The sequence below is a fragment of the Mercenaria mercenaria genome, unplaced genomic scaffold (assembly GCF_021730395.1).
Source record: "Mercenaria mercenaria strain notata unplaced genomic scaffold, MADL_Memer_1 contig_2181, whole genome shotgun sequence".
In the NCBI taxonomy this organism is placed as follows: domain Eukaryota; kingdom Metazoa; phylum Mollusca; class Bivalvia; order Venerida; family Veneridae; genus Mercenaria; species Mercenaria mercenaria.
The window spans coordinates 1-27,257 of NW_026460222.1; the positions used below are offsets into that span (position 1 = coordinate 1).

Sequence of the window (27,257 nt, forward strand, 5' to 3'; positions counted from 1 at the left end):
CATTTCATTTGTACAGACATAGTAACAATATATAACGCATTAATGACCATGTTTATGAAATTAGTCAAGTAATTTTGTACTAGACATATAGGGAAGTTGGTTTAAGTTGTTCAAAAAGTGTAACACACCCCGATCGTGATAGGGTGTTTCTTTCCTTTATTTGGAAAGTAGTTTGAAGATATAACTGCGCGTTGAAACAGTAAAAATGATAAATATACCAGAGCAAATTCGAACAAAATCAATTTTCATTTCCTGTTACTTACAATTTATGAAGAAATCTTTGCAAAACTAATAACATACGTAAGAGATGCATTTGCATGTAAGCCAAAGCTTTATTAATGCAGTGGTTTCGGTGAATTATGAGCAGAATGAGTGGAAAAGCACGGTAAGTATACTTTAATGGCATTTCCACAATTTTTCACCTACTTGAATGAAAACATTGGGTGGAATTGAATCACAAATGAATCTGCTTTGTAGCACATGTGTTCATTTACAAAAGGTATCCGAGTGTTCTGTTCTTTTTCCAAACACTTTTGTATAGTACTGCGAGTGAAAGAGAATTTGCTGACATTTGAGAATATCTCGCTTATCGGCATCAAGTAATTATTGACATATTCATATCAAAAAATAAAGCAAATATATTTTCAGAGTGTTATTAGTATTTTACACAATTACTAATGTAAAGAAGTTTCATACTGAGAAATTTTCCTCACTTATCAGGGGAAGGAAGTGTGCAAATACTACGATTAAGTCAGTTTCGCTGTTAGCGTTTTCTCCCCTTAGCGCTTTGATAACTCTTATCTCAAACAGTGATCAAGTAACAAGACATCATCTCTTACATGCTTGATTGTCTATATACATTCAATTAATATAAATGAATAACATTCTTTATTCGGAATGTGAATGTTGTGACTGATGTTTTTCTTTAAACAAAATATTTTAGCAATTTATTTTCTGTGCTTTGCACGAAACAATGGATACTTTTTCCACCTAATACGCAAGTGTTTCATTAGAAATTTATTCGTTTTATACAACAACAACAACAACAACAAATACTTTTATTGCACATCATCATTCACATGACTTTGGCAACGAACATTACAAACAAAATAAATATTACAAACATAAAATGCATCATATATTATATAATACGAAACATTTGTCATAGACAAAGTGGTCGCATACTAAGTATTTTGAATTTAAATATAATCATTTAGATCTATATGTATAATAAGGTATCACGATCTGTAAAGGAAGGTTTACCATATAATTACATGCTAAACATAATAGTTTTATTCTAATAACTTATACAGATATACTTGTTTACAAATATATAACTATGATCTGAAAAAACATGCAGGATTCACAAGTACCACACTTGTTCGAAACGAAATAACAAGAATGACATGTGAACATGCATATAATAGCAAAATATCTCACTGTTGTATGTCTTGTGTAATACAAGACAGACACGCAGAGATATACGTATTATAACTAAAGCGTTATGTACGTATTACCAGAACAGAAGAACATGAACTTTATTACTTATTAATCTGTGTTATTTCTAAGCTTATATGCAGCTTTTAAAAATTTTCCAAACTTAACAATGGTTCTCTGATTTTTTATTTTCATAAGTCTAATAAACTTTTCAATTGTTGGCCAATTCATACAATATTTTGGTAAAAACATTTTTCTTAGCTCTCTATATTTAGGACAACACATAATAAAATGGTACTCAGTTTCAACTAAATTGGTACAATTTTGACATGTTCTATTATTTCTTTCTACACCATTATATCTCCCTGTTTCTATAGCTAAACGATGAGATGATAAACGAAAACATGTGATTAATCTCCATAGGTGGTCATTTTCGCAAAAAGTCAAATAATTTTCAAAACCAAATGATGTTTTACTTTTTCTATAATACTCTAGTTTTGTACAGCTGTCTATGGAGGCACGCCATTCTTGAGTAAACTGGTCTTTCAATCGTTGTTTTAACATAGGAAATAACTGGCCATCGATATCGTTCTGATAGAAAATATACCCAAAACCTAATTCGTCTAGAAACTTTTTCACAGATTTAACCCATGGTATACAATTGGTTCCATTCACATGTTCTCTTTCATTTATGAATATTTTGTACATGATAGACTGCTTATTTTTCATAATTTTAAACCAATATTTTATTACTCTTTCTTTACACATAACTGACAAAGAATATCTACCTAGCTCTCCTAGGACAGCCATATTTGATGTCTGAGTTTTTACCCCTAGTATTCTTTTGCAAAATTTCATGTGTATTTTTTCTATATCTTTTACATTATATACTCCCCATATTTCTGCACAGTATAGAAGAATAGGCATAACCATTCGGTCAAACAGTAAAAGCTTAGTTTTAACGTCCATTTTTACCCTTGAAAAAATTGAATAAAGACCGTTCAAAGCTCTCAATGCCTGATCGGATAATGTTGAGATAGCTTCTGTAAAATTACCGTTACGGGTAAATTTTACCCCAAGGTAACAAAATGAATCAACAATTTCTAAAGATTCGTTATTTACAAAGAATTGTACATTAGGTTGCAATCTCTTGTTACTAAAAATACAAATTTTTGTTTTATTTATATTGATTTTTAATCCCCATTTTAGTGAATACATATAAAGACTATCAATCTGAGCCTGTAGGCTCTCTGGCGTAATTGTGAATAATAACATATCATCTGCAAATAAAAGCATATACATACATAGTTGGTTTAAGTCGGTTTCCGTCAATGCATTAAAATTCATATTACATGTGACGTCATTCACGTAAAGGAGAAAGAGAATCGGAGAAAGGAGTTCTCCTTGTTTAAGGCCCAGAGAGACGTCAAAGAACTCTGACAGTGTCGTAAAATTTCTGACACATGCTGTTACCTGTGCATACACTGAATTCATGATTTTCAAAATTTTAGAACTTAATCCAATATCTGTAAGTTTATACCATAAAGCTTCCCTATTTACAGTGTCAAATGCCTTTTCATAGTCTACAAAACAACAATGTAAAGATTGTTTACTCGAAATTATTTTCTTAATAATACTATGTAAAATAAAAACACAATCAGATGTACTTCTATTATTCCTAAAACCAAATTGTGAATCGTTAAAAACATGTTGTTCTTCGCACCACTTATTCAATCTATTACGAAGAGCAAGAGAGAATATTTTTCCCATTGTACTAACAAGAGTTATACCTCTATAATTCGCAGGGTTAGATTTGTCTCCCTTTTTATGCAATGGTACAATAATACCCTTTGTCCAACAACTGGGGTAATTTCCATCTGAATATAACTTATTAAATATCTTTACTAAAAAGGGTGAAATGAATTGTTTTGAATCAATAAAGAAATCCGAAACTACTTGATCATATCCTGGTGCTTTGTTTCGCGTCAAGCTAGAAATAGTTTTTTCTATTTCATCTTGTGTGAACGACTTGTCTAGACAATCAATATACACATTATTGTTCTCAGGAATATCAAAATTCAATGTTTCTGTATCGGTTGCGGATGCATTATCCGCGTTTAACAAATTGTTATAATATGTAGCAAATTCATCTAAGTTTATATCATCATTACAAGAATTTTTGTTTCTGTAACAATTAACTTTCTTCCAAAACGACCTAGGCGATTTTCTACTCATTTCAGATAGCTTATGTTTTTCATCTGAAAAATATGCTTTCTTGGTTTTACGCTTTACATTTACGAATAATCTTCTACTTTCTAAAAACTTAAGTCTATTAAACTCTGAATAATTTGATTTAAGTGTACGTTTGTCTTGCATAAATTGACGTTTTGCATTTCTACAGTCACTATTAAACCATGGATTTCTATTTTTCTGGGTACTATCATTTTTGACAGTAATAACTTTACCAAACATCTGAAACGAACACTCGTTAATAGCATTTGTAAAAGATACAATATTATCACTAATTTCACCTCTATCTTCCATGATATTTTCTGTCAAGTCATTAAAAATGTTTCTTTTTGATTCAAGCAGATCTAATAAATCACCTTTTGCATTTGGGTCCCATTTTAATTTTGTTATTGTTTGTGCATTCTCTTTTTGTATGCGTTTATTTTCACAAAGCAAATTAAATGATATAGGGCAATGATCTGAAAATTCGTTCAAATCCCGCACACTCATATCAGAAATAATTTTAAAATTGTCCGCACTAGTGATCAAATAGTCAACAACACTTGCGCCATGTCTACCCCTACTAACACAATGATACGTGTATTTCCCTGTCTCTAATCTACCGTTTGTTAAGAATAAGTCATTCTCCTTACACAACGTTAAGAGTTTTCTGCCGTAAGCATTTATCATTTTATCATCTGATTTACGAATCGGAGTATTGTAACTATCAAATTGTGGAGTATTTACGAATCTCGATAGGTTAATATCTGTAACGAAATCCGGCGATTCGCCGGTACGGCTATTCAAATCGCCACAGATAAATACTTCGCCTAACTGTTTATATGACTGGATATCTTCCGATAACTGTTCAAAAAAGTCAAATTGGAAAAGACAAGAACTATTGCTGGTATAAACACACGAGTCCTCCGGCGGAATATAGCACACTGCAAAATATAAGCTCTTTTCACCCGAGTTAATCTTATACCACAATATACCCCTACGGTCATGTTTCACCAGCTCAATCAATCCACACAATGTATTTTTATAGTAAACTATAATTCCTCCACTATTACGCTTGGCCTTTTTATTGGTTTTAGGTCTTGGACAATTAAGACACTCAAATCCTTTTAAATTGATATTTGTCAATTGAGTGCACCAAGTTTCAGTGAAAATTAACAAATCATACTCGTGTATTAAATTAAGAAAATCTCCATCATCACGTTTTTTGGCAAGACCTTGTATATTCCACAGGAGAACTGAAACAGTTTTTTGTTCGCTGCTGGCCTACACACTGACTGCCTCTGTTGCAGTCTGCTCATTTTCCATCTGCTGGTGTGCCGTATTATGGAATTTTCTGCCCCTAATTAAGAGTTTGTCATAGGATATAATAGCATCATATCCGTTTGCACGGGCCTTTTTCAAGTCAGGGATTAACTGCCTGCGCTTCTCCTGAATCGCCCTTGGGTATTGGTCGCTGACCCGGTAATCGCTGTCCTTGAGCCTTTCAAACGCGGCCTGTTTTACCGCTACTTTATCTGGCGTGTATAAAAAATTAGCCACGATTGGACGGACTTTCCCGGCGGTGTACTTCCCAATGCGATGCACACGGGGGAGTTTTATCGAATCGACGTCATCCATCGCGAGGGTGTCACGGCAAAGGGTCAAGACCTTTCCTCTGCAATCCTCCGATTTCCGGCCTTCTATGGACTTCTCCTCCGCAAAACCGAAAAACAAAAGGTTGTCCCTCATTGACCTAGCCTGCAAGTCTGTCAATTCCTCGCTGAGTTTACAATTTTCCGCTTTTAAAGCACTATAGTCCTGAAACATTGCATCTTGTTTGGATTTATGATCTCTCAAAATTTTATCTATTTTTTTTCTGTTTGTTTTCCAATTCATCACAAACTTGTGAGTCAGAGTTTCTGCTAGTCTCGATTTCTGTTAATTTTCGTTCCTGTTCATGCATTTTAGACTCCATAAAGGTCATTCTTGTGTCTAATGAGGTAACTTTATCGTTAATTCTATTCACTTGCTGCTCTATAAGGTCCAGCTTGTTCAATCGTTTGTTCATTTGTTCGAGTTTATCTAACACCATTTGGTTATAACTGGGTGGGTTTGGTAAATTTGCTTGAATCTGCGATTGCACTGGTGAGGATCTCTGACTAAGATTATACTGAGGTGGGGTGGTGTAGTGCTGGGGGGTCTGCGCTGCAGGGTCCCCGGGGAGATACTGTCCCCCTGGTAGGGGGGCATGTTGGTTCATATAGTTCGGTTGTAATGTAGGACTACACCCCAGTAGCTGTTGATAATAACCATTTTGCTGATTATTTTGGATAGCTGTATTTTCGCTCATCGCAAATCTTTTATCTGGGTGATCATCGCTCACATTATTAGGTGACGCTTCAGATTTTGTACGTTTCTGAGCTTTCGATGTTTTAGAGTTCTTTTTTGCACTTTTATTTTTCATTTATAACAAACAGTTTGTTGACATACCATTTTGTATCGGTTATAGTCCAATATTATATCCAAAACATGTTTTTATATCCATATATTTAATAATTTTCACATTTATTTTTCACAATTCGAAATTTTCAACCACTTGCCTTGACGCATGCGCATAATTCATAGATTTCTAATCTGAAATTTTAATCCAACAAAAGTATTTAAACTGTACGAGAGGAAAACATTTCAATACAAGATAGTGATATGTTTTGTGATAGTATTTATTATCAGATCAGAAATCAGATTTTTTTTTTGAATAATTGATGTATTCTTCAGACTGAATGACAAGCGGATAGATCTATCAAGTTTACCAAATCTATTCAATAATTTCATTGCACATCTTTTAATAATATCATGTATTGGTATTCAAACAAATCAAAGTATACATGTGTATGATGTATGGATGAATGGCCATACCCTGTTTTAAATGTACGCATGCAGCTATGATAAAACATACAGTTCTTATGAAATTTGATAATATTGAATTAGGTACATTATATACAATATCTGCACATCTGTTTATAATATATCATCTCCAACACCATTCCCCTTATTTTCAGAGTCCTTATCTTTGCATCATCTTAACACACACTTATCAATAAGCATCAGTAGCTTTGCGAAGTAACTTTTGTAGTGATTCATAGTGATTTCAGTCTTGTTTTAAGTTCTTCCGTGGTCATTTCACTGGCGGGTTTTTCATTTTCTTTTTCAAATTGCTTTAAAACTTAATTACTGACAAACTTTATGTAATGGACACACATTAGAATTTGCTGTTTTTAATGCTTTTTACGATGAAATATAAAATATAATTCCCATTGCTTGTATTTGTATCTATAGTTATATTATTTTATGAATGTTTGCCCGGTCCCGAAGATTTTAAACGACATTTTGTAGAACGGTTTCAAGTACGTAGAAGAATGGTCACCATAGTATAGTTGTTCGTTGATAAATCATGATAAGTGTGACACGTTTTCCGTCTTTTACAGAAAAAAAGTATATAAACAAAATTGTCAGACAGATTACTCGAATACACTACCCTGCGGTTAGTGGCAAAACGCTTTGTCCGCATGATACATGATGGTATATATAATTAGTATTTCAAATGTTATATCGTTATTTAGGTCCGGACATCGAAAATTTATTTACGAAAACATACGGAATATTCATGAGTGCCAGGTCAATACTTACGGACAATACGTAATTATATTATATAGTTTAATTTGAGAATTATTTTCTTTCCTTGTTACTTATTATTTTTAATAAAGGGTAAAACATGAAAAAAAAAATAAAACCTAAAATGTTGGCCCAAATGAACACAGGTGGTAATTATTAGTTGTCGATTCTCCATTCATTATGAAACACATGTGCATCTGTCCACTGTTAATTACATCTAATTAAGAGATAAACATCTTTTTGGCGTAAAACGGCACGCACTAGAAAACTGCTATCAATTTTTTAATCTCATATTAATTCTTTGAAAGGCTTTTAAGTTTAGTACTACATTGTCAAAAATTATAGCCATTTAGATTTCGAAAAATGTAGGAACATTTCAACCCTTTCTTTGCAAGATTTTTTTACAACTGGTTATTCCATTTAATTATTGGAACATTTTACAAGGTGCGTATAAAAAAACCCTACAAATCATAGCCAATATCTTGTCAATTTTCTTTTAATTCTAATTCACTGATACAATCCGCTACTTTGACATAAATCACGCATTTAAATTCAAATACTTATGTCATATATCGGCACGCGTCACGATGTTATACCTTTCATTCATACATGCCGTGATTCGGATGGCAACATACGTGTCACTTTAGAATATAATTAACATAATTTAATTTCTGCGTACACTGATTTAAGACATATGACCATAAAATTTATAATGCTAATATTTTGTCAATACAATACGCTGTCCCGTGCCACGATGATATACATGTATACAAGAAACAGGATGCCACCTGACCAAAATTACACTTTAAATTTAAATGTAATAAATAAATTAATTAAATAAAGTTTAAATAAACTAATTTACTGAAACACCCAGTCATTTTGTCAAAATAAGTCATAATAAAATAAAATATATTGTATTATTATTTTGGTTATTACTGTAATGCAACTACAGAGCTGCTTTCACTTTTATTTGCGAATTTTCAAAAACATATATCAGTATTTTCAAAGGAAAATGCCACGAAACTTTAAAAAGAAAAGAACTTTTAAAAGAACATTTGTCAGACGGAACGCACCTAAAAATCATGCTAAACCCTGTTAAATAATTATACAATCATGTATTCCTATTTCGATACGGCTCTATCTTATCGTAAAACTTAGCACGTTTTTGTCAATATACAGAAACTGCCAGAAAGCGTTGAAACTCTGTTTTTAAACTAATTTAGAAGCAAGAAAGAAATAACTTATTTTATAATAAAATATATGTCTAGAATGTGCATGGCGGGAACTTTCCAAATATATCAGGGATGGAAATTTAACTTTAATATTTCCATCAAAAATAATCAGTAAAAACGGGGTTATCGTGTAATTCTGCCAAATATATATAGGGAGTATATTGAATTTGAGAGACCTTTTTCAAACGAATTTAGAAGCAACCAAATATTGACTTATTTTGAAGAAAAATATACCATTGTAAAGGTATTGAATTGTTTTTTAAGGAAATATCAGGGATGGTATAATAGAATAAATAGAAATGAGTAATTTATGACATTTTCTATGGTAAATGTATCATTTTCCTATATAAATCAATGTAAGTTTAGGAATAGGATTTATCAGTTGCGCTGTCTGGTGGCTTATCAGAATATCCCTATAGAAAATTCATGCGGGATCCCAGTGGAATCCCCAGGGATTCCACCGGGATGTCGAAATCCCGCCGGGAATACATTCATTCACCGGGATTATTTTTCAAAGAACCGGGATATTAGTGGGATTCCCGTTTGGCATAGCGGAATTCCCGGTACAGTTCCGGGATAATCAGAAAATAAATACCAGGGGCCGTATTCACGAAGCATCTTAGAAATTTTCTTAGATTTCACTAAAAAATTTCTTAACTTAAATATTTTGACTTAGTAAAGAAATTTTCTTAAAATCGTATTCATAAATCATCTTAGAAAATTACTTAGCTAAGAAAAATATTTTCGTTAAGAAATTTCTTAACTCTGTTGCTATGGAACAAAAGCTGCGCGCGCAGCATCATCAATCGAAAAAAAATGGCGGACGACGTCGACTCGCTGCGTGTTTTTCAGATGTTTTAACGAAAAACACAGACAATAACTTGATATTTACGTTTATGTTGGTGGTAAGTAATTTCTATTATATTACTGGTATAAATGACATCAATTATTGGTTTGTGAAACTTCGGAGTCGGAAAATATTTGCCATTTGAACACGACTTTTCATGATGGATTTCTGCGGCGAAATAGTCATTTCAAAAATTGTCATTCGCGATGTTGGTTATTATTATTTGTGTAATATAAGTATGTAGGTAAGATTAGTAACGTAAACAGATATAAATATATCAATTTAATTTCAGACAGAACAGTATTTTTAAATTTCAGTTCTACTTTCACTTTCGGTTTGAATTTTTTTTAATTATTTGGAAATTATGTATGTATACATGGTTTGCATAAAAATTAGTTTACCAAGACTAAGTAGATAATGAAATTTTACTACACTAGACAGGTCTAAGGGGATCATTGATCTTTCAGGGAATTACAAGTTAAAGCGTACATGTAAACATTCACACAGTGACAGCTGTCTGGCAACAACCATCACTTTTTTGTTAGTTTTGATTACAAGATGAAAATTATGTTTTTGGACATGTGTATGTGTATGAATGACAAATCAACTGTGGGTGTTAAAGTCATGTCCTAGATTTTGACACATGCCTTATTTTCAGGTTTTTGTGCAAAAGTGACTGCAGCTAATTGCATTTTGTTCTTTTACATGTATTTGATATATTTTAATATGACTTATTTATCTACAAGAAAGGAAGATTTCCCTAGTTTCTTTAGAGAGTCTGAGATCATGCAGTCATTCAATATGAAAATGAAATTTTAGTCCCATTCAAATAAATGGTTACTTTCACTTTGAAGAACAGTGTATAATTCCCAAATTGCATACTTTCCTCTCTTAAAAATGATTCAGTATTTAAGATACCCTACATGCAACACAATAAGCAAGGTTTAAACAGTGAAAGAGAGCATTCTAGTTTTTTGTGGTCTCAGTTTTTAGAAATTTGCTGAATCAAGTGTTTGCAAGAGTTATCTTTCCTGCGGTTGTTGCTACTGTCACCTCCACAATTGTCACTTGTAACACAATAAATCTAGCCATTTTTAAAGAAAACAATACAGTTTCATTATTTATTTAATATTACCAGATTTAAAAAGCTGACATGTTTATGTTACACAAGGTTTCCAAATCTTAATATATCACACAGTCTGGCTAGTATACTTCAGTGACTCCACCATTTCAAAATTAATGAAATTAGTGCAACAATGCTAAAACTGAAAAAAAAATGAATGAAGGCTCTTTTTGGATATGAATAATTTTATAAAGATTTTTTTGAAGATAGGCTATTTTTGTTGTTGTTAAGTTAGGCAATTTGGAACAAATGTTTGCTCACAAGTTTGTAATCAACTTCTACATTCAGTAACATTTAGTTTTGGTAAACACATGTCATGGGTTAAAACTGTATTCACTTGAATTACAAGACATGCTGCCATGTGAAAATTTATAGGCTTTGAGAAAACCACTATATTAGATTCACAAATTGGATTTAATGGATAATGAAAATTTAATGTATAACAAAATATCTTCAAACAAGTTGCAAGAATGAATATTGGCCATGAATTGAAGTTGAATTTTTACTTTTCTTGACTGTGTTATGCAGAAGTAACCCTAGCTCCTGGTTGTGACTTGTGTATGTTATACAATAGCTGCAGTTAGCTCAGTAAGTAGAGTCTCACTGTAAGCAAGGGGTCCTGAGTTAGAGCCCCATTGTGACTGCACATTTTCTCTATGTTTCAGAATCTTCAGTGTCCCATGCCTTTTTCAGGCAAATGCACTAAATGTAATGTCTTTCTGCATATTAAAACTCCATTTCATTAATATTTGGTGTTGATGTCATTGTGACAAAATTGAATTATTACTTTTTTGATTACTGACATTGCACATTTATAGTAACAACTTCATTGCAGGAATGGAAGATTGTCTGTCTTGTTGTAGCAGATCAGCACTGACAGTGAGGTATTTACAGAATGAATAACTGTAACATGTGATTTCTTGATTAATCTGGAAAAGTGAGTGATACTTTAAATTTATAAGGTCAATAAACTTAACCCACCCATAATGATAATTAAGAAAGTAATTCATCCATTGAATTTCATGTTTACCTTTCTGGTCACAGTGAATAGATTAATCTGTAAGATTGAGAAACTAAACAGTATTTCATTATTAATACAAGATTTACAGTAACAACTATTTTTGTACAGTTTTTTAAATTAAATTTATAAAAGATGTTTTATTCCTGTAATCACAATTAGAAGTTATGTTGATAAAATTACAGAGGTTAATTTGTCTGGCTCAAGATTTGAACCTGTGACTGTTGCTCTAACAATCTAAGATTCAGTTGTTGGATTTCTAGCCAGAACAAATCCTGGCAAATGCAAAGCAGGCCAGGTATCAGACTGAATAGGATTCCAAAACAAGTTTTACTTTGTATAATAGTTTTTTACTGCATAAGCTTTATTTTGAGTAATAGCTTCTTCTAATATTGATTTATCAGTACCTTGAAACAGTTATTGATTTATAGTAAGTCACAAGTTTTTAAAAGAAATTTATTACACTGATTCATTTAATAATGTATACATACTTGATTTTTAGATCATTCAATTGTTTATTTGTTTATGCATTTTGCAACTTCAATGTCAAAATGTAAGTTTAATAATTTTATTGTATATAAAGGTGCAAGTTCACATTCTGGTTGGCTGTTCAGTGTAATCAAATGCCACCCACGTCAGAGGTGCTCAGGGAGAGACAGCAATGTAAGTGGTTCTCAGTTTATTTATAATTGCTCTTAATTCCCTAATGTTTTTACATACCTGTTACAGATTTGTTGTTTTATTATTTTTTGGAGCGGGGGTGGGGGGGGGGGGGGGGGGGGGGGGGGTGAAGGTTTGATACCAAACAGTTTGGGAAATTTTGAGATGCTTAAGTAAAACATGCAAATTGGGAGTTTTATTCTTTAAATGTTGCATTTCACAAAAAAATGTTTACAAATGACTTAATTGAGTGCAGTTTCAGTCTACATAGTGTCTAAATAGTTAAATTGTTTCTGAGAGCTCCTTGACAAAGCTTGATTATCATTATCTTTTATTTCATGTGGTAGTGAAGTTATAAATAGCCAATGTAAATGTCTCCAGGATTTCAACATGAAAACATAATACTTAGGCTGACATTTTTACAAATTGTGGAGTTACTGGAAGTAGAATAGAATGATGCATCAATACTGACAATTGTAATTTAGTTTCTCCATGCTAAAGATTTTAAGTTGCATTGTCAAATCAAGGGTTGATTGTAATACACATATAGGACCATGATAACATATTTAAAGATGTGCTATGCTCATTTTCACTAGTGGGATATTTTATTTTAACATGTAAGTTTTAATATAGAAAATCCTCATCTGATCAGTTACATTCAATTTTACTGAATAAGTCAAAAAAATATGTTTATATAAAGCTTCAGCCACAATTAAGTTTTCAAAGCAATTGCACTATATTAAAAAACACACAACCAATTACATGTATGTTGTGTTTACATATTCACTGTATAGAAATTGCTCATATTTGCATAATTTGAAATTTGGGAACAATATACCTTGTGAAGCACAATTACAATTTCCATTAATGTTCTTTATATTTATGTGCTTTTCTGTAATTAATAGAATCAATATTTCAGATGGAACATAGTGGACAACATGCTAGCATACAGACAGAAACATTTTGGTTGACAGTTGATTCAAGGTTATACTGTGGGTAAGTTAGATATTTTGTTTTTATCACTGTTAACACAAAACTTTGAGCAAAGCTGTCTACAATACAAGTAAACACAAAACTTAGTGCAACAATATCTACAATTTTAAATTTTGTATACTTTGGGACATACATACAAGCAGTACTGGTTTTAGCTCACCTGAGCAGAGTGCTCAAGGTTAAGCTATTGTGATCACCCTGTGTTGGTCCTCCATCCTTGTTTACTGGGTCATCTATGGTTAAAAAATAGGTCTCTAGGTCAGTCAATAGGAAATATTGTTAGTGCTCTAGAGACCACATTTTGTGTTTGATCTTCATACAAAAATTTCAGAATGTTTGTCATCATGAATGCTAGAGCAAATGTAAAACTGGATTACATGAGATCAAAAACTAGGTCTTTCGGTCAAATGTAAAAAAACTTACCAACATTCTAGAGGCCACATTTTATACATAATGTTCATGAAACTTTGTCAGAATGTTTGTCTCTATAATCTAGATTAAATTTAAAACTTGGTTACATTTTTTTATCAGAAACTAAGTCGCTAGGGAGAGTCTTGGAAAGAGGTTGTTGATAACTCTAGATGCCACATTTTCTACTTTGTCATGATAAATCTTTGTCTGAATGTCTATGTCTAAAAAATGTAGTATAAGTCTAAAACTTGATTACTCAATGTCTAAAACTAGGTCAGATCATAGGAAAACATCCATAACACCCCAGAGGCAACAAATACTACTAGATCTACATAAAAATATGTCAGAATGTTTCTCTTTGAAATCTAAGTCAGGTTGAAAACTGGGTTACCTAAGGTAACAGGGTCACTAGGTCAGATCACAGAAAAAAACTTTTTAACACTCTAGAGGCCACATTTTATGTTTAATCTTCATAAAACTTTATCAGAATGTTTGTGTATGTGAAATCTATGTCAAGTCCCAAACTGAATTATCTAGGTCAAAAACTAGGTCAGTATGTCAAATCATAGAAAGTCATTGTGAACACTCAAAGGCCACAATTTCTACTTGATATTTAGGAGACTTAGTTGAAATGTTATTCTGGTTAAAATCTAAGATAAATTTATAACTGGGTCACTAATGGGAGAAACTAGGTAATTAGGTCAAATCATGGAAAACATTTGTAAATACTTCAGAGGTCACTTTTTCAACTTGATCATCATAAATCTTTTCAAAATGTTTGTCTATATGAAATCTAGGTCAAGTTCAAAAGTGGGTACTTTAGGTCAAAAATGTGTGTCACTTGGTCAGTCATTGACTTACTAAACTACCTGATTTTCATAAATCATGGTCAAAATGATTGTCCCTAAAATCTAGACCAAGTTAGATGCTAGGTTATCTTGGGTAACTAGGTCAGGCGAAGGCCTTCTTGTTGATGTTTTTAAAGTTTTCACTTTATATGTAAATTTTTAACAATTCATGATCAGGATATATATAAACTTACATGATGTCTTCTATATTTCAGTATGTTGAGGTGACTTCTGCTCCAAAATTACCAGTACAAAACACATAATCAGGAAGAAATTAAGCAGTGGAAGCCTGATATTAAAAACATATTAACATTTGTGTAGAGTGTGTTATGTAAATGGAAAATATGTATATCTTATGTAGTATCTAGACAGTAAAAGTTGATCTCAAATAGAAGAAATTTCAAGAATATAGTATGGCTTACACCGAAATTATTGACATAGATATATTAAGAGTTTTAGCTGAGTGATTCAAACTTTATTACCTGCATCATATAGTCAAGTGCACTGTTTCTTTTAGTTACGAACTTTATTTGCTTGTGGTAAATTACTGTTTAATGCTATGTTCACTAGTAAGTCTAGTAAGTCAGTCTGTCAAATATTGTTCAGTCTAAAATATTCGTTGAGAAGTGTTTCTATATTTATCAGAAAAATTACCACAAATATCACACTAATCCTTGATTCATATCTCAAAGGTCAAGGTCACAGTTACATGTCAAAGGTCAAGTCAGATATTAGTCTGACTGTAAATATGACATGCATGAAGCCCTTTTATTTGGCAGATATAATTGTCCAACAAGATTGTGTTCAAAGGGTCAGGGTCAAAGGTGGTGCCAGATACAGCAAATATAATTAATGAACATCATCAACTTTGGAAAGTCAGAGACTTTGAAAATCGATTACTATCATTAAAAAGTTTCAAGAAATCTTACTGTCTTGAAATATTTTGCTTAATTTGCTCACTTTACATGTATTATGCATGAAACATTTATTATAAGTACTGTGAACGAATTTTTTATACCATTTTAACAAAGAAATATTTTAGTTTAAAGTAGATGTGTGTGTGTGTGAAAACCATGAATTGGTCAGTGAAAATACAGAATTTCATTTGTCCTTGTTGATGGTACCTTGACCTCTGGAAAGCGCTTTAATGCATTTTTGTTGTCTGATTTTCTGGTAGACAAATGTCTTACGCTTAATTCACTTTTATATGGCACTTGTTGCAGATCTTGCTAGCTACATATCATGTTAATATGTAATGAGTGATATGTTCAGTAAAAATAATCCTTACGAGGTTTTGTTTTCAATTTCATTATCTTCATTGGAATGTACGAAATGAAAAAAAGAGGAGTGAAGACTGCAACTTAAGCTTGTCTATGAGCAGTATTAAAACAGTTCACCTATTTGACCAAATCTCAATGTCTAGATTTTTATGCCTATGCCCCTCCCTCCACCCCCATTCCCCTTCAATGGAGAAGGTGCATATTGCTTTACTTATGTCAGTCTGTCAGTTGGTAGACAATCCTGTTACTAACAAATGACCAGACAATAATTTTGTCTACCGTGATGAAACTTTATAGGATGATTGATTGTGGTCAGTAGATCACATTTTTGCGTGTCAAGGTCAGTGTGGTAGGAGACTGAAAAACATTTCTAATGACTTAGTTATGTAACTTGTTAGATAACTAATTAGACCTAGGCTTGTAAACATTTGCATGTGGCCTGCAAAGAACCCTTCTCACTTTAATGGGTAATGGGTTCAGGGCACAGTAACAGCATGACGGATTTCTATCAACTGCTAAATAACTTTAAAAAAATATATTTATCATTCAAGATTGATAAGCTGCCTTTATTCATCAGTTCATGCAAACTACAATTTTTTTAAGTTTATGTATACGCATCTTGCGAAAAGTTACATCTTTCTTTTTAATGATTGACGCATTAGGTTATAATTTAATGAATCGTTCGTAATCACGGGAACACATTGTAAATGGAACATATACCAGTACTATAAACGAGTTTCATTTTTTGTTTGTCATTGGCTCCTGTTCGAAACACAACAAGTGACTTTTGGTAGCCTAGAGGTTAGCGCAGGTCATGCACAAATGTTGATAGGGTAACTTTTAAGTGAAACTCTATAGGTATGATACAATGGAACGTTTTGACCCATGTTGGAATCCCTTTATTTTGGTGTTGCGTTTGGCTTATCACTTTTCTTCTGAGCCCCATACCCTGGAAGTTTAAATCACGAAAACTGCGATGATGAATGTCGAAATTACGATGTTAAAAGCACCATGATGAATGTTTAAACCAATATGGTGAAATATCGAATAAATGATCATAGTTTAGTGATGTCGTGTTTTCCTCAACACTGTATCGTATTCCCAACATCATAATTTCGGTTGTCGGCTTTATCGTCCATATTTCATGTTTTCATCACCATAGTTACGACTTCCATCATCACGACTTCGAGCATCGTGGTCTGGCGAGAAAAATAAAAACGCGACACTGCAGGTAGTAGTGTACGGAAATGAACCTGCTAAACATTTTTACTGTAGGTCAGGAGGAATCAACTTTGGTACCAAACATGTTACTACGTTTACGAGAGCTTAAAATACCCGTGACAAGTTGACTGTACGGAAAATTTCATATTTCGGAATTATAAATGGACTCTGATCTTGGAACTTTCTGACCGGATTCGAGCATATATTTACCTTAGACCCAATGATATGCGTCAGCCCTTTCTAATAGTGTATCATTTGTAGTGTATGGACACGACGTCCATCCCAAGCGCCAATACATTAACAAATAAGTATATTTTTCACAAACAGCGTGCTCGCCAGGACATACATAAGGATTTCAAAATGTAGTCGGTTATATTATTGAAGTTTTCATTAAATCACATACCCGACAGAGCATTCTACAATAATTGTTTAAGCTGACAAATCATTTTCCGTACACAAACTATATTTTGTACAGACAGGCAAACATAACTGAGCCGCGCCATGAGAAAACCAACATAGTGGGTTTGCGACCAGCATGGATCCAGACCAGCCTGTTTAATAGGAAAATTTCCTTCTTTGTCTTGTTTCATGAAAAACCCAGACGTAAGATATTGACAGAAAACTAATTTGATGATTTTTTTTTCTGTTAATAAAACGAATAAAATTATTGTGTCATCGAATTTATTTTCTTGTAAAATTACATTACGCTACATCTACCCCAAAATTAAACGACAGAACAATTCAGTATTTGTTTCTGTATCTCCTCTTTTTTGTAATTAATATGAGCCTCGCCATGAGGAAACCAACATTATGGCTTTGCGACCAGCATGGATCCAGACAAGCCTGCGCATCCGCGCAGTCTGGTCAGGATCCATGCTGTTCGCTTTCAAAGCCTGTTGCAATTAGAGAAACCGTTAGCGAACAGCATGGATCCTGGTCAGACTGTGCAGATGCGCAGACTTGTCTGGATCCATGCTGGTCACAAACGCACTATGTTGGTTTTCTCATGGCGCGGCTCATATGACAAGCTCATTTTTATTCCGTTTTACGTAGAATTTAATCGAATAGTCCCGTGTTACTGTGTAATGATATTATTCAACGTTAAAATCACGTTGATCAAGACTGAAATTATTTATCTCGCAAGTTAATCATAATACATGAAGAATCACTATCGATGTTCATGACATAGTAAACATTTACAAATTATTTTTTATTTAACAAGTACATGTACCTGTATAAAATTCCATCAAAACTCGCTATTAACTATGCGTTAAGAAAAAACTCAATATTTTATGCATTTGATAGCATTTAGGTTAGCACATTTTTCTTAAGTTTCTTAGGTAATATTCGAGTTCTAACCGATCAGGCTTTAGAAAATCTTAACGAGGTATACCGTCCTCGGAATTGATGAAGGTAAAACATAGTTAAAATGAAGAATATTTATTTTAGTATTAGCAAATGACGCGGAATTGTAATCGCCGAAGAATAATTCCTTGTGTAACCATATAACCATGTATAAAAATATCTAATTTATCTAACTTTTTTACATGATTTCGAATATAGCTCATAATCTGAAAAGCACCACGGGCAAACTGCATTTATTTGCTGTACAGATGTTGTTGCTGTGAACAGGTTAATTCATTTAACATTTTTTTCTAGTTTAAAACAACATCCTTTATAAAAAGGTTCTAGCTCTCAAGAGATGTTACACTTGCATGCAAAGACACAAAATAAAAATTTATTCCATAGAGAGTGTTTTTGCTAACATCAAAAACCTGTCAAACATTACAAATATGAGTACAGTATATGCTAGATGCTTAAAATGTTAAATGTTCCGTAAAACGTAAAAAGAAAGAATTGTTTTTCGTTTGCTTTTACGGTGTCCCGTAAGAGCTACAGCCGCATAATGTGAGCTCGAAACAACGTTACTACGATGTTGAAAAGTCGTATTGACGAAACATGTAGTTTCGTGATTTCGACTTTCCACCACCGCAGTTTAGTGTTTTAATCATCGTGATTTCGACTTTCCACCACCGTAGTTTAGTGTTTTAATCATCGTGAGTTCGATTTTTAGTGTTTTAATCATCGTGATTTCGACTTTTCAACTTCGTAGTTTCGTTATCTCGACTACATTGAACACTTTGGTGAAAACAAATTAACAAATCTGCTTAATAACCATAATTATTGACTGAGTAAAATATGGCTCATAATTATATATTATTTTATCTGTTTCATACAAAGTTAACAAAAATATATATGAGATAATCTGAGCCAAGAAAGACTGAGCAGAATATGAACAACGATTGAAAAAAAAAAAAAAAAAAGATCATCTTGTCGGTAGCCAGACTGACCTTTCCAGTTTTCCTTGATTCTGTGTTTTTTTCACAAGAAACTGTTAGCGTCACGACTAGACTAGCTCCTAAACACTGATACGTTTGTTTTTTAGTTTTATTCTTGAAAGTGTGAATGTAGCCAGTCTATATCCTGTGTCCAATATCATATAACATTTAATAATACAATCCGTTCTCTATCGCCAGCTCAAACATGCAACTCATGTCTTCGTATTTACGAGACATTAGGAAATGTACGAGTACGTGTATATGTGTAGGAGATTTATTTTTTATTTTCATTAGCGTCTGAAGTGTCAAAACTCAGAACGTTACAATTTTTAAACATTTATAAGTTCATAAGGATTAGATACGCTCACATCTTTTATATCACACAAAAGTTATGATATAATTTAGCGACTGCTTTCTAAAATTTCAAAAATCATCACTGGCCTTTAAAACCAAATTCTGCCATCAAAACATGTGTATAATTTCTTGGAGCTGCAACATGCGCTGTAATTATCTTTTAGAATGTATGAACAGAAGCATGGTATTTATTTATGCAGAAGAAAAACGGCATAAAATACTAGGAGAAATGTTGTACAACATTTTTAATAAGTTTGTAAGGAAACACCAGTAGGCCTTTGAGTTTTTTTTTCTATAATTCTTAAATTTCGCTGCAACCGCTATCAATGTTCAACATATATCTATATACAGCTATAAGAGTCTCAGTATTCTTAATCCGTATCGTACTAAACTTGTTATCTGTTATTCACATGTGACATGTATTAGTGATGCATTGATATTAATTTTATTTGTTAATATCAATACTTACAGACATGTTGTTGCAATATACGCTCTAAAATATTACGCAAGAAACATGTATAAAGTAAGATTTTTTTCGATATACGATTGTATAATTTATGTTATATGCATATCAAATCCACAAATCAAACGTGCAGGTACGCATGTCAAATTATAAAATCATATGAGCATTTAATTGTAAAAATCACAATTTCATTAAATACACAAACTGAGCACAAAGATTATAACTCAGAATATGCATAAATTGTCAAACGTATCTTTGTGTAGATTCGGTAAGGGGTAGAGGTTGCGGGTAGGAAGTCCGATGAAAGCGGCAAGGACCGAAGTCCCCACTGTTTTTACAACACGCGAAAACTGGTCAGAAATGATCAACATGCGAGAACATTCTTCTTGACTTATAAAAACTATTTAGATTTGCTGACATTAGGAAAATTATCGTAAATGGAGAAATGTTTTCGTGCTTCTACACGAAAAATGTATTTATCTTTAAATACTAAGTAGGGAAAATAAAGAATTCGAAAAAAACATTGTCAGAAATAGAAGTGTGTAAGAGTGAGAAAAGGTGTCGCACTGCCATCTAAATGTATCAAGTATTTTAGTTCTTGTAATAATAGAATGCTCATTTTATAGATAGTGTGTGTAGTGTCATATTATTTCTGATAGATAGTGTGTGTAGTGTCATATTATTTCTGTTTTACTTTTTCTGTTGTGGAACTGTATATTGTTGATATCTTACGCATAATCCGCTGGTTTTCATCAAATGATACCCTTGTTCGATAAGAAGAACTGCATGGGCGAATGCCCAGAAAATATCAGTAATATCAATGATAAATGGACGGTTCTTTGATCTTATTTCCATAATAATGAGACATGGCATTATTTTACTTTCTGACTAACACAGATGACAAACGTAGTAAATATACTTGAAATCGAGCGAACCGTTACTTTTCAGGAATACATAGCTCTTTAACATATTGCCGGCATATCTAAAATAGCGCAAATTTTGTAAATTTGTAAAAAAAAAGGTATACTATATATAAAGTCAGCTTACAGGCAGAGCACAATACTGTTAACGTGCAAAGTAGTGAGTTCGATACTCAAACAAGGAAAAAGTTCTCACTTACGATTTGTTAAAGACAGTATTTCTGAAGGGTAATTTGTTCTGCACCTTTGGTCCATGTTACTTGTGCATTTCAGGTTAGACTAGTTGATAAAGAATCCAGAATCACTTTAGGTCAATTGTCCGTCTTTAATATGATTGGCATATTGTTCTTAATTAAGAAATAATATTATAACAAACCCATGTTTTATAACGCAAATAGCATGAACATCAATAAAAAGGATAAAAAGACAATCTGTGACCAGATCTTGATCAATGTCTTTATGAACAGGAAATCGTGATGATGATAATGATGATGATGATGATAACGATGATGACTTTTGTAATGAATATCGGGTGAAATATTTCATTTTTTTAATTTCGATGATAAGTATGAAAATATATGAGTTGTAATATTACTGCTGGTAGCTTTTTAATAACACATAATGGTAAAAGTATCTGTTTTAATGGTGTCTGATTTGTGACATTTTGTAATTTCGTTCTGTCGCACAACAAACGACGTTATTGCACTCCGTCTAACGTCGCCACGACAAGTCGCCTCGCCGAACACTGCCCAGTTCTACAACTTATATCACTTATTCTCGAAATCTCATTCCTGATGGAATCTATCGCCACGAGAGTATGAGAGAAGAGGCCAGTTTCCCTTTTAAATGTTGCGCGTCAAGCAAGGGAGCTACCGGCACCATTTTTACGCCTTTGGTATGACGCGGCCGGGGAATGAACCCAGGACTCCCGCACTCGAAGCGGACGCTCTGTCACTGGACCTTTAAGACTGAATTGTTGATTGCAAAAAGCTACCTGTATTTTCGGTTTTTATATGCTTACTCACCTTAAAATTGAGAACACCCATGATCAGATAATGTTATCAACTGCGTGCAATTTTAATGCAACCATCGCTTTGTTTTTTTTTTTTTTGATGGGGGGGGGGTGGGGGTGGGGGGTTATCTATTCTTTCCCTAACAGTTGTATTATTAAATTTTATTATCTCCATTTAACTTTCGATGAGAAAAGAAAAAAACTCAGAAGAATTATGCTATTTTTACCTGGAACTTGAAGATATATCATTATTGATACATATACTATTAAATATATTAATTGAATAAAATAAAGGCATAGTAATACAAATAATTTGGTTGCTGTTTCTATTGGGATATTGTTAACGTGACACGTCGATACTTCATGCATGTTGTTTTTATACATATTCGGTTGCAATCTGCGGTATGAATGAAACAGGGCACTAATATAATTTCATGTTGTTACTATGTGTAATGACCCACGGAAAACTCTTTTGTTTGAATTATCAAAATATGTCGAACATCAAAATTTAACTTCATATTTTGTTTTAGACTAACTCCCGTCACTATGTTTATTCTTATGTACATATATCCGTTTTCTTCATTAAGAGGGAAGTAACTTCAGAGGGTTGTTTCTACATTGACATTTTATTGCCCCCGGCTCCAAACATAGGTTTGGTTCAGCCATCAGATAAAATTGTGCTATTTTACAGGCTTAAAATTTTCTATAAAATGTTTCCAGTATTTATAAAAAAAAATAACCTTGCAGTCAGGGAGCCAGGCTATTTTGTTTTCTGCACCTTTATTTACAACGTTTAAAAATGTTTGATAAAAATCGATCCAGTTTCACCACCTTTGTTTTCTTCTTCATGTATTCTGCAACAGACCCATCTAAACGTCAGTTACGATTGACCAGGTCACTAGTGAGATAACTCATTACCTTGCTTTGTATTAAAAGGTCGTTACCGCCAGGAAACGCCAGGAAATTCGTTGAAATTCGGACAAATACTTCAAAGTCTACAAGAAAGACAAGAGTTGTAAAATGTTTAGTGGACTGCGTGAAAATTTGATCCGGCTGTGAATAGTTGCTTACATCTTCGTTTCTTAGTTTTCTCAGAGTAGCAGAAACATTGTGGCGTAACAGCAAAAGAGAAAAGAATATACTAGAAATATTTATCTCTCCTATCTATCAAATGTATATTTGATATCAATCTATTCAGCTGATATAATACATATCATATAAAATTATTTGTAGATTGCAAAATTAGCTTACTATAATAGACGAAGATTCGCATGCACAGTTAATATGACATTTTTAATTAAAAATACCGTGTTGAAACATATCGAAATAATATCGTTGCGTCAGAAAATCACGAGGCGCACGTATAACCGATTCGTATTTTTGATATATGTTAAAACCTGGTTCTGCTGTATATTATTTCGATTAGATGATATATGGAAGCAGTATATCATGGCGCCTGTTTTGCCAAAATATAGAAGGTCTACGTCACGTCAACTCGTAACTGTATTTTGACAGTGCTAAAATACGGGAAATTTACACGTCCCGCGGAATAACTTTGTAGTGCGAAGAGTTCTAAGCCTTCTTTAAAAAGGTAGATCAAATGTAGTTGAAATCTTTCTCGGTGCCTGTATGTCACAAAATAATATATCAGCGTGAATTCAGATTTGCTTTTTTTATAGAATTATCAATGGTTTTCCACATGTCATTTCTTAAGTAAATGATGAGAAGTAAATGATAAGTATGGCTACTGCGTCGCTAAACGTCATATTATTTGTGTTTGCAAATAAATAAAATAATTTTAATGAATGTAAAAACAACCCAGTATGAACTACTTATCAGACATAGTTACAGAGCTAAGGAAGCTAGAGGTTTAATTAATCTCTCGGCATCCATATCTTGTACCATTTGCGGTATTCTTTTTCGAAGTGTGTGTGCACATTTATAAGTGCCAGAGCGGGCGAGAGAATCTAGCACTGAGACCTCAAGTTGCACAAATTGTGTAATGGGGTATTGGGGGGAGTTGGGGGTATTAGGGGCTGGAGCACCCAGACTTAGTCATCCACACTGGGAATACGCCATTATAGGTAGTCCTGGACTAACTTTCTGTTTGCTTCTTAAAACGAAATTATTGTATATTAGTGTTTCTCAGTGTTTAGACTGTAAGTCAACGTGGTAAAAAGAATCTGCGTTGCTAAACATCGTTTTATTTATGTGTAAAGTTTAAAATCAGTTTTAAAAAACATCTGAATCTCTTTGACTTGTTATACCTTTATTTTTAGTTTTCGTTTCATGTAAATTATCAATATGGTCGTTTCAGCCGGGAATATTTATATTTAAAAATTAAACGACTGCAGCCAGTATTCTACTTCTTTTTGACATACGTTAATTTCTGTGGGCCATTTAAATAAGTTGCCCTTAATTCTAATTTCAAATTTAGCGTAAATCACAGTTTGAATTTTGTACACAGAGCCTTCAGTGTATATATATAGTTTATTTGAAACTTTCTTTACGAGGTGACTTGCAACCCAGTTGTTTCATGTATGCATACATGTATACTTTTATTTGTATATCGTGACATACCGTTTACAGAACTAAGACTGGAACATGAATTGAACGTGAATAAATATGCGGACCCAAGCTCCTAAGAATATAAAATACCATCGTGTTTTTACCATCGTGTCATTGCGTTTTCACCATCCTACCATCGTCTTCTGGAGGTCATGCGCAGTAGTGCAGTATATGTGTCAGTAATACAGCCTTTATAAATCTTATTTTCATATTGCACTATGTATGTACCTTCTACATCCTGAGGTTGAATAATATCATGTGACTATTTCACCCAGCTTTTTATTTACTTTCATGCATACAGGAAATACAAAGGACGAGGCCTTGAAGTTTTAATGAGCTGAGCACTTAACATTTTGTAAAACATTTTGCAAAACAGCAGAATCTAAATGGTAAATAATGGTAAATTTCCTCTCACAAAATACATTGAGATACATTCATCTATTGCTGACAAAAAATCAAGTGTACAGAACTACGCGTTTCTAACCGGAAGGCGATGGTACGATGGTGAAAACGCGATGGTACGATGGTGAAACCGCGATATTACGATGGTGATAACGCGATGGCACAATGGTGAAAACGCGATGGTACGATAGTGATAACGCGATGGCACGATGGTGAAAACGCGATGGTACGATGATGAAAACGCGATATTACATCAGCATTTCGGCATCGTACCATAGCAACATCAGGATTTCATCATCGTGCCATAGCGTTTTCACCATCGTATCATCGTTGTTTCATCATCGTGCCATCGCGCAATCGCCATACCACTATAAGATAAAATATAATGTATTGTGTACAAGAATAGAAGTATTTTTGCTGTTTAACAATTTATCATAATCCTCTTAGATTATTTCCGATAGATTCAATTTGGAGCTAATAAGGGGGAATAGCACTTTGTATCTTTTAGCAACCTGCGTATGATTTTGTTATCATATTACAGTAGAAGTTACCCCCGGCATGAATGTAAACTGTTTTCTTGGTTTTAGGTGAAGCATTCTAGCTGCGACGTCGCAAACATTGCCATGCACGTCTGTTTTTGGCGCCACGTTAAAAAGAGATAAAAATCGGTTTATTTTCTCTCATTTGTTTAATTTTAATTTACAGCAATACGATATGAATTATATAAAGGTCTACGGCGCTAGACAGTATTTGTCGCTTTTATTTTTAAAATGATGGAAAAATAAAAGAAAAACGACATTTTCAATTTCATTCTAAAAATTGCACACTCGTTTGTTTAATTAACGGAAATACGGCTCGATTTTTTTAACTAACGATTGATAGAAAATTAAAAGAATAAGTACGTTTACCATCCAGTTATTTTTTTTTTACTAAATGATTTATTAAATCTATCCGTCAGTAAAAAGTGACGTTTGATTGACGTTGCGTCAATAGAATATTCTAACATGGCCGGATTTGATTTCAAGTTTAAACAATGAAGAAAATCAAGCTCTATATATTCTGTGATAAACAGTGGTCGACGCGCGGACCGGTAAGAGATCATTATGACGTCAAATATGATGTCAAATTGCCGCATGACTTCTGATACATTACTCCTCAGGTAAATGAATTCAGCATGATATTTAAAACTTCTTACAAATATTCACCCCTACAGAGAAATGCCGCCCATCAACTTTCAGTCAGATTTCCGAAGCAACACTTGAGTTATGGTCCTTAGTAGCTTCTAGTGTTAGCTATATAGGGTATTATAAATATAGCAGTTTCTGCTTCATAACTTATGATGTATTTGACCTAGAACTATGAAACTTACAACGATATTAGATCACCATAATGTGGTAGTGCACACTCAATTTCGTAAGGATTGAACATTTATAATCTACAAGTTGTGCACCAACACCCAGCCACTCCTGCTCATACACCCTCCCCATCCCAGAAATTATCCATTTTTATGGAAGGCCTGTGCTTCATGTCAATTGCCAAGTGCTAATGAATTTTTTTAAATGCCAACTGCCAAGTACTTTGTATGTTTGCATGACATGACTGGCGTTTAATATAAGCAATTTGCTATTTAGCATTTGGCAATTAGCATGGTGCACCAGTCTTCCATTGTAATATTTGTCATTTCGTTTGAAGATCATTTTGCATAAAGGTATTTGACATTTATATTTGGTTTCTAGCACTTGGCAATTAGCACTGCGCACCGGTCATCCGTAGATACATTTATATGAACATTAGAACGACTTTGGTAGAACTACCCTGCACTGAAAGGAAAATTTTACTCCCAATATGATATCGCTGATTTAGGAAGAAAAGTACAATTATATACAACGCATTTAGTTATCAAAGTCATAGAACTATAAGTTTTGAAATACTTGATTTCATAACAGTAAAACAAAATCAACAAAAAGAAAAAAGTCTAATGCATTCGTTATAGGTAAAGGTAAAGGTAAAGGTCTTGTTTTTTATAGTGTCACCCCTACTGAAAGGGCCAGCCAATTTGGCTTATGAGACACCTTTAATGTGCGTACCAATTACCTCCCAACTCCTACCACTATGCCAGGCGCCAGGCGGATAGAAGTCGGTAACCATTCATTTAACTAGCTCGCGGCTCACGAACCGGCCATTTCGGAACAAGTCCCATGACAATCATCCCCCGGACGAACGATCCC

General features: G+C 33.2%; 1 long non-coding RNA gene across 1 annotated transcript; it reads left to right on the plus strand.

The window, feature by feature from the left end:
* The first annotated feature begins 9,356 nt into the window (after positions 1 to 9,356).
* LOC123560357 (uncharacterized) lies at positions 9,357 to 15,757 on the plus strand. The gene is made up of 5 exons (XR_006688202.2): positions 9,357 to 9,475; positions 11,376 to 11,477; positions 12,142 to 12,221; positions 13,138 to 13,214; positions 14,686 to 15,757. It is a non-coding gene; the product is annotated as an uncharacterized LOC123560357 (long non-coding RNA).
* The last annotated feature ends 11,500 nt before the right edge of the window (positions 15,758 to 27,257 follow it).